The 7,338-nt window shown below is 45.9% G+C and overlaps 1 long non-coding RNA gene across 1 annotated transcript in view; it reads right to left on the bottom strand.

The window, feature by feature from the left end:
• Nucleotides 1-812: 812 nt before the first annotated feature.
• Nucleotides 813-7,338, bottom strand: part of LOC135387156 (uncharacterized) — a 94,484-nt gene continuing 87,958 nt past the window's right edge. Inside the window, exon 2 of the long non-coding RNA XR_010420898.1 lies at nucleotides 813-1,562. This is a non-coding gene — a long non-coding RNA (uncharacterized LOC135387156). The remainder of the gene's footprint in view (nucleotides 1,563-7,338) is intronic.

Here is a 7,338-nt window from a genome sequence, read left to right as displayed (position 1 = left end):
TCTGTACAACCAGAAGAAACATGAACCAAAGCAGTTGAACACATCACAAAGTACTTTGCACGCTTTCAAAGGGACATCCTTATCGGGCAACTTTTTGAAAGAGAACTCTATCGACAGCTATCAATATTGGTCAGCTGCTTCCAATGGATATTCCCAGAGCGTTACGGTACCCAATACACAGAGCAAGAATCATGAAAAGCCTGGGGAATAGCAACGTGCGTGAACACGTGGTGCGATTTCGATTTCCGCTGGCTATCCGGCGTCTGGGTCTAGTTCGCTATGCCATCACCGGAAGTTAATGAACTCCCCACTAGCTTCACCTTACTCTGCACAGCGATCCAAGTTGGATCGTTATACTTGTAACACGCCGATTTTTTTGTCCACCAACTTCTGATGCTGTTGTACGCGGAATATATTCTTAGGTCGGGACTGTGCAACTTTTCGCACAAGCCACAGAAGCTCTCTTGGTAGCCGTGCCACTCTCGGACGTCGTACTCCCGTTTCCATTCCAGGTAGGATTTATACAAGTCGTAATCACTCATCACGCGTTTAAGGTAATCGGCCAGGTGTCGGGGTGTTGCGAATGAGGCCACGTCGATCACTGAGTGCGGTGGTGCCTTGACGTCGTAATTGACACCTCCCAGCGCCACGGGGATTATATTGAACTGCAGGGGATAGTAAAGTTTCTCAGTCACGTACTCATCACATAGTGAGTTCTCTAGGCTCAGGTAGAAATAATATTTCTTTTCAAACATGCGATAACATGAATCTTTCATCCTCCGGGGACATTTCAATGGACCGCACGCACCGTAAACGTCTATATCGATATATTTATCAAGTTCCATGACAAAGTTCTCTCGTTTGCTGTGCGGGCGACAATGACTGACAGCCCACACGGCTGTCTTATTCTTCGTGCGCCAGGCTTCTTCCAACTCCAGCGTAATAGGTTGCTGCTTTCGGGTAAATCTACCGTATCTAATGATGATATCGGAATCATACCGGTACGTCATGGTCCAGTTGAATTGGGAATCAACGGCGTCATGTTTAGGAACGTACGCAAGGGGAGGCGCTTCCATGCACCAAAATATCCACTTCTGGTGAGGATATCGTTCCGATGGCATTTTGCGAGCGTTAATGTCTCTGCAGTGAAACACAACCACGTCACTGACATTCAAAAGCGCTCTATTGTATGTCGCGTGGCATCGACGAGTACAGTTAGGAACCACAATATCTTCTTTACCGTTTAGTCCTAATAATTGCGATCCCCAAAACTTAGTCCAGAACAAAATACGTGGACAGAAAGGTTCCTTTTTCTCGCTTGCTTCAGGTGCACGACTTGCATAATTTCGTAACACCGGTCTCTTGGTTTCTGGAACGTCGTCAACCGTGTCGAATGAGCAGGCATAATAAACAACAGTAGCAACAGAAAGTGCAACAAAGCACGACAGACGATGTAGAGTTTTCATTGGCTTGCCCAGTCTTGGAAGCTCATGTAGTCCTAAGCACGGAGGATGTGGGGCGCTCCGTCCAATCTGTCTGGTATTTGGATGTCCACGTTTACCCTGTTGAGAGTGAGAAACGAATGGTCACTGAACACTGCTTTGTGGGTTTCCAACTAGGTATCTTTTGTCATCAAATGTAACCTTCTCTTTTCTCCTGCCAAGCAGAAGCATATACAACTGAAACGGGGCTGCAAACAAGCAGTACAGCGCAGATAACAGCTAATAATATTTGGAAGACGAAGTAAACACTCAAGTCACACACTGTAGTTTAAGTAGGGTGGAACGCATAAGGTGAACGAAATAACCTTCCAGTAGGCACATCACACGACTGCCGCTGCGAGTTCATTCCACAAAGGTCTTGTTTCGTTAAGCTGATCTACACCCTTATCACACGGGCAGGCTTAACCGCCGTTACCCGACCAAACCGCAGTTATCGTGAACCACGGTTTGTTGAACGTAACACAATGTGACGGTTTGTTGTTATCACACGGCAGTTTTTGACATGTTGGCAGTGACCACGTTATTGTGACACAAGGGTCAGGTATATTTCGATTACGCTGTATATCATGAAAAGAAAAGAGCATAATTTTATTTATTTAATCCTTGTTGCGGTACATCGCAACATAGAATATGGGAGTACAAAACGAAGAAAAAATAAAAATGTATATAACATTATGACAATCACAGCACTACACAATCATGGAAACAATCATTGTCCATATAAGACTATAATTACTTAGAAAGCAGAGAAGGCATATCATACGCGTCAATGGTGGAAAATGGAAAATCTAACAAAAATCCATCAATTTCACTGCTGATACAGTTTCCATAAACCCAATCAGCACTCCTTACGTTATTGAAAGTAAAATCTCTCTTTCTTTCAAAGAGTATGAAGAGGTTAAGGGTAAGAGGTAAGAGAGGTTAAGAGTTAAGTAGCAGAGAAGTCATTTTTAACACCCGGTTTTCTTCCTATAAAACTGCTAAGCAGGCCAGTAAGATGCACCATACGAAGTAATTCACACCACAGAGTCATAATTATCGCAGAAATTGTAGAAATTTAAAGTACGCCGCAAAAAGCAACAGTGCGCAACGGCGGTGCAGAGCAGTACCAGCTTGTGATCAGCTTGGAACCTCGCACTGACGCTATAAGGAGAACGCTCGCTGATTGGTCTAGAGAAATGTTCTCTGTTACTCCTCTGTCGTCTGCTACTCGGCTGTTCGGCGTTCTGAAAAAGCCTTTCTCCTGGCTCGGTAATGATTCGGCGGCTCGTTCTATCCCCAATTCTCCGGAAGAACTGGCAAAACTGTTTTACAGCGGCAAAAGGACAAGGCGCTCATCCCCACTGACCGGCGAACCAGAATGAGTTCTCCTTATAACGTCATCAGTGACGTGGCATCATCCCTTCTCCTCCTCGTTATACCTGGACTGGCGAGTTAAGGGTGAACGCGCGGAGCCATGTTTATGTTAGTTTTTTTCTGGGAAACAAATTGCACACATCAAAACCTTTCGCGCAAAAATATATGAAAATGACACACGCGGTAAAACCACACACTATCATCAGACGTCTTAATCTGATTTTTATTTTATTTTTATGGTCCTCTGTACTCCTTTAAGATTAAGAAGTTAGGTCCGCTGACTTTGCTGGACATTGTAGTTCCAGTCATATACAGGGTGTTTGCTCTAACGTGTCCAGAAATTTTATATAAAGCGAGCGATAAAGAGAAAGTCGAGAGAAGAAAAGTGGCAGTTGCCTGTTTCTCAACAATAAGGTACCCCACCTCAAGTTTGCCCTTATTCAGTCACACTATTTGGGGAACCCATACAGTTAAATATCGTTCATGCAGCAACGTTTTGAACCCTTTCAAGTGTTTCAATCGATGTTACTTCGTGAGAACCCCATACTGTACTACAGTACAGGCATATCCTAAAATCGGCCTGGTCATTGTAATATAGGAATCCGTTTTAGCCTTGAAATTAGCCTGCCTTATGTTGCGAAAAACAAATTGAAGCATTTTTGATATCTTTCGCTGAAATATAGTTTACGTGTGAGATCCATTTCAGGTTGTTTAGAAAACTAACACCTAGATACATTCCGAAACTATTTCTAGGTTGGAAAAGCACAACTTATAACATAACGGAATCTTACTCGTTTTTCTTGTAACATTCGTTGCAAGGAATGCAACGGCCAAGGAGGCGAGAGAGAAGATCGCGCTCTTTGGACAAAGATCTAAAAGTGTCGCTACTTTCCAATATCTAGCGGCTAGAGGGTCCTTTGCGATCGACCGGCGTGCGGGAGGGACGGCGTCCGCTGGTCACGTAGAGTCTGTGATCAGCTTGTGGAATGTCGTTTCTGGCTGGCGTCGGACTTGTTGGTGTAGAGCGGCAGCAGTAAACGGAAGCAACTACCTGATGGTCGCGATATTGGTTTAATGACAAGAACAGTCTTGCGCAGGTGCGCATAAAGTGGGAACGCATGCACCCGAGGAACATGGTCGTCGTTGTCGCGCGACTAGCACCCACCCCCCACCCCCCACTACAACTACTCTTAAACCAACCCCATCTACACTCGGATAGCTTCTTGTCGAAGACATAGAAGCGGCTTAGTTAGGCCGTCTTCTACCATGTCGCTACTGTGGCAGTATTGGAAGCTGACCACTTTGCGTGCAGCCAAGTCACGCACATAATGATGGCGTGCGTCGATGTGCTTATTTCTAGCGGATATCCCTTCGCCAATCCCTTACAAAAATCGATATTGAATTTCTTGTATGATCTTGATGTGTTTTTAATGAGTCAACAGAAACGCATCAGAAACTCAATGTGTAATGTGATTCCACATTACGTTCCTACCAGGAATTCCATGGAGTTTTGACATTAACTTTTCTCATGAGAAATTTCCTTTAGTTTTTTTTCTGGAGAGTATTTAATGTATGAAATCGTCGGGGCATACCAATCGTGCTGTTCAAGGCATATATGCTTGAACTGACCGCTGGTATGTGTTTAAGCTAATAACGGATTTTGATTTAACTCGGGTTTTAGTGGCGCATCAGCTACTAAGCTAATAACGAAGCATTGCGGTGACATTTACCATGTCTCAAACGAGTGGCAGATACCGGAGGGGGGATAACGTCAGCTTATACATGGATTTTTCTCCCCCCCTCCCCCCACTACGCGCTCCGACAAAGAAACCGCACCACATCCCCTCAAAATAAAAGAAAAAAGGTCGAGCCACACATGTCTACACATCTGCCGCCTTTACAGATATTGTGATTTTACCGCTGTAGGGTTTTGTTTTCTTTTTACGTGAATCAGTGTATAGGGGAGCTAATATATGGAGCCATTTTTTGGCTCATGCTTGCTTTAAAGTTGTAGCAACCATAGACGGTGTTTGTGCAGCAGCAACATAGCTCCTTTAGTTTGATGACGTTCGACGGCCATCGTCTTGATGTCTACTCAGCCTTGCCAGTGTGGAATGAGTATTGAGCAGATTTTATGTTTAAGTGTCTAAGTTATCTTAGTAACATAGTTTGCTTTTATGGTTCAAAATTGCAAAATTTCCAATCCTTACTGACAGAGTACCGAAGTGCAAAGTTGAGGTAGTTGATGTAACATAACTAAACTTAACAAATTCTGTTGTGTGTCGCCTTCTGTGTCCGTCGTCCCCTTAGCAGCCTAAATTTAGTTCTGAGAGAGTAAATGTGAATAAGTTAGTGTCATGGCTAAACAGGGATATCCTGAAGTTGTAATGCCCATGTGTAGGCCAATTTCTTTTTACCTATTTATTCTCTGTTGCGGTGAATATCGGTGCAGGTGTTCTTGTTGAAAAAGCAATTTTTGACATACTGCACTTACACTGCAAAGGTTACAAAACCTGTTCTCCGTTTAAGAACTTCGGTAAACGGTCAAACGCGAATAAAAATGGCCCCATCAAAGAAGCTATGAATCGAACATGGGTCAATGGACTGATCAGTAGACCTGTGTTAATGGTGGAATGGGGTATTGCACACAACACATTTGTCTGAAATTCACGACTCGTTGTGAACAACAGTTTCTGTAAAATATCCACCTGCTGCAAGATTGTACCGGGCAGCTTGCCATTTCCAACATCATTGTTCGCATGCGCTGTGTAAGCTGAAATAGTGATTTTACTGATGGTTCTGCATGCTACCTTTTGAGATCAGGTGCTGAAAGTATGAAAAATGATTTGAGAAAAATATGTAGTGTTTTACAAACGGTTATCACAATGTTCAGGAGCACTGATGTTACCACCTATTTACGCACTGCATTGTTGCCTTTGCTCACAGTTTCAACTTGGAAATAGAAAAATTAGAAAAAAGCTAGCTGACATTATCGATCATCGCGATTTCATTGAGTTTGAGTTTAATTTATTTTGAGAAGGTAGCTTCTTTATATTTGGTGGCGGAAATAGGTCATCGTGGGCCACATGCGCGCCGCGTGTTTGATACCCTTGCTCTACTATATTAGAGCCCTTGCTTGTGATGTGCTGCAGTAAGTTTTTGTGTTATGGTACTTGCCTTTTTTTTTTTCGTTTTACAGACTGCGTGTGTTGCAAGTTCAACACAACCATATTCAGCTGAAGAACAGTTTGTCCTCGATGGTGTTTAGAGGTGGTGGTATCCCTCTACGACCGGCGATGATGGTATGCCTCGGAGAGGCGATGACGGTGGCCTATCTCCATGACCGCGCCGGTGGAACTGAGGCAGGTGCTCCAGGCGCGTGGTCATCTTCGTCGTTGTCCACGGCCTGCTACAGTACTCCCCCTCCCAGACGCGAAGCGACGAGAAAGAAGAACCGCGTTCACACCGGAGGAGGAGAGCAAGAGCAACCGTGGATGACGCGCACTACCGGACGTGTTCGGGGCACGGCACAACACCCGCTGCGGGAAACGGTCGATGAGCGGAGCAGATGAGGGGCGAAGTCGTTGGGCGTCGGAGTCGAGCGTCAGAGTCGTGGCACGGCAACGAGAGCTCGTAGGGTCTCAGGAAGTGAGGCTGCGTAGCAGTGAGGAGTGCCGAGACGCCGGCTGAAGCGTGCCGTGACGTCGGCCGCCGCGACTGCCGAAACCGACAGGGGAGCACGTTGCTCAGGTGTTGCGGCCGGCAGCCGATGCGAGTTGAGATGCAGAAATGAAACGACGGGTCGCGAGTGTCCGAGGTGCCGTTGACAGCGCAGGCCAGTCCCTGGAAGAAATGAAGCGATGGTCCGTGGCCGGTCGGGTCGCTGCGTGGTCGTTCGAATCGGTAGCGTCGACGAAAGCAGGACGTGAGCGGTTGGCGAGTCGGTCGAGAGCAGATGGGCGTTATGATGCTAGCGAGATGCGTCGAGTAATGCAGTTGGCTTCCAGGGATAACTCGTCTTGGCAGTGTTTGCCAGTGGTGTCAAAAATTTGGGATGATGAAGGCTCTAATTGCGCCGAACTTGATGTTCAGCGTTCGGGTCACCAATTCTAGAGGTGGTGGTATCTCTCTACACGAGTCCCGACCTGCGATGATGGTATGCCACGGAGAGGCGATGACGGTGGCCTATCTTCATGACCGCGATGGTGGAACTGAGGCAGGTTGTTGTTGTTGTTGCTCCTCAAGCAGGATGGCGCTTATCCGCAAGGGAGATTAGCCAGGGCTATTGGAGTGCGGTCAACAGGATGGTAAGACAGAGTTAGAACCGGTTAGAGCTGGAGATGAATGAGATGATACTATGGAGAATAGCGCGGTCGCTAACGCCATTATGGTTGGCTTCAAGGGATAGCAGAGTTGTCAGGGAGAGGTGAGCACCGATGGAAAAGACGGGGAACAAGAAGGCGACGACGAATGGTGACAT

Source organism: Ornithodoros turicata, chromosome 3 (genome assembly GCF_037126465.1).
Source record: "Ornithodoros turicata isolate Travis chromosome 3, ASM3712646v1, whole genome shotgun sequence".
In the NCBI taxonomy this organism is placed as follows: Eukaryota; Metazoa; Arthropoda; class Arachnida; order Ixodida; family Argasidae; genus Ornithodoros; species Ornithodoros turicata.
This window is presented reverse-complemented; position numbering and strand designations above follow the sequence as displayed.